Source organism: Clytia hemisphaerica, unplaced genomic scaffold (genome assembly GCF_902728285.1).
Source record: "Clytia hemisphaerica strain Z4C2 unplaced genomic scaffold, Clytia hemisphaerica genome assembly, whole genome shotgun sequence".
NCBI classification, from domain to species: Eukaryota; Metazoa; Cnidaria; class Hydrozoa; order Leptothecata; family Clytiidae; genus Clytia; species Clytia hemisphaerica.
This window is the reverse complement of record NW_027103639.1, coordinates 75186-77276: the sequence shown is the minus strand read 5'-3', so window position 1 is coordinate 77276 and position 2091 is coordinate 75186. Positions and strand designations below refer to the sequence as shown.

General features: G+C 30.7%; 1 long non-coding RNA gene across 1 annotated transcript; it reads left to right on the top strand.

Moving 5' to 3' along the window:
• Positions 1 to 453: 453 nt before the first annotated feature.
• Positions 454 to 1883, top strand: LOC136802834 (uncharacterized). Its single transcript, XR_010846064.1, has 2 exons — positions 454 to 887; positions 1107 to 1883. It is a non-coding gene; the product is annotated as an uncharacterized lncRNA (long non-coding RNA).
• The last annotated feature ends 208 nt before the right edge of the window (positions 1884 to 2091 follow it).

Genomic DNA, 2091 nt, shown 5'->3' with positions numbered 1-2091 from the left:
ATTTCTTGGTTGTATTTATATTTAGTTGTCTTAGTGTTTCATAAACTTTTTTTTAAAGTCATTACTGAAAAGCTGCTATGATTGGTTGAAATCAATCAGTACTTGCCTAGTACTTTGTGACAAGTCCTTGTCATTTATTTGTTGTCACATTTTTATTTGTATATTTATAGTTTTACATGAAAGATCTTTTGATATTTGCATATATAAAACACTTTCGTGTCTGGAACATTTTGTTATATAAAGTTTGTTGATAGAAAATCTTTTTGCTTTAGTTTTGAGAAATCTGCGATTTTGGACTTTGGTACCAACCTTTTTTCTTATTATTCCACACTGTGGAGAAACTTTTCCCAAAAGTTATTTTCCTATGTTAAGGTTGTATTAATTGTGATATAGTGTTTTGATAGTTATACTCCACCATGATGTATTTTTATTTTTATTCTATTTTCCAGCTTTAAAAAAGAAAATTAACATGAAATAAAATGATGCAACGATATCGCCAAAATAAATCATAACTTATAACTTCATCGGTTCGTTTGTGCATTTGACAGTATTGAGAGGATTGGTTCATCACATCATTATATATGTGTAGTTGTATGATCTTGAAGTATGGAATCCTCAAATCATCTATGGAACTGTATGGAATAAAATAGCAATATTGACAAATTTCAAAAATCAATGTATTACTTCATTTGACTCATCAATTGCAGTTCACAGATTTGGACTTGGATGTAATAGGATATTTTGATTAACTACACATATAAAATAATAACTTTTAATTGGAGAAATGCTATCATGTGAATGTTGACTGTGTTTGGGTCATGTTGGACCATTACCACAAACCTTTATGCACTACATTGGACTGAAGTCCCTCCTGATCAAGAATTCTGGTATGAAAATAAGCTGTATTTGAACACTTTACACCCTAAAGTTTTTGCACACTTGTTTCTTTGTGAATATTTAGAAGAAAATACATTTTTTGAGACAGTTTTTAATTCATTATTGCAAGTGAACTGTTTGCCTAAGCTTTGATTTTAACTTTTTGTCTTGGGGTGTATTCAAAGTAAAAAAATTTGAATCCTGGTGAAAACTTTGTTCTATTTACACAGGAATGGCACTCCATCTTATCACTTTTGCGAACATGGAACCATCGATGTCAACATGGATTCTGTAAATGAAATCGATCATCGATGTTGTAATACTGGATTGGTATGCTAATATATTAAATTTAAATATTCATTTTTGTCGAACAAAGTGTACAGTGTCAGTTAGCTCTCTATACTTAAAAATTTACTCTCCTTTTTTGTCTGGACTCCTATAGGCCACCATTAAAGTTTTACCCTTCTTCAGGTTTACCGCAAAATAGTACAGAATCATCTTTTATCCCTCCACTACATACAACTAAAAATGAATAAAAATGTAGCTCAAAAATTTTTTAGTGATCTCCTTCCTTCATTGATCTCATTGAATCTCTGCTGAATGCTTTGACACAATTTTGAGCACTCGTCGCATCCTCTTTCTTTAACGATTTATGGAAAAGGAACATTTCGAGGAACAGATTTGTTTGAGAAGTTTTGTTTCTTTTATTGATTGTATTAGATATAATACGTATACTATTTCTACGTAAATGGTACAACAGGTTCGAATCGGTCTTTCAATATGTGAACTCTGTCTAACTTTACTGAAAGAGTGTTCAGCCAAGTTTCAAAATCTGACTGGTTTGAGACAAGGAGCTCGTGTCATACTCACACTCCCCAGAGATAACTATATAATGACACTGTTCACGTTTATTATGACACAACCTTTATTATTTTTAGTGTTTAATTTGGAATGTTTTTTTTTAAACAAGCATCAGTAATTAAAAGAAATTTGTAATGTGCAGTTAATATATCTTGTTAATTTTTCTAATCTTTGTTTTTCCTTTAGAACGTCCGTCTGTTATCAGCTTTTCTCAGAATTGACTCATTAGTATTTTTCTGATTATTAGCACATAGATGCACAATGCGAAGAAATTTTTTCACCATTTTCGACTAATCTAATTATAAGTGCAGGAACCCATTATGCTACTTTTGATTTTCCTCAAATTTAATACGG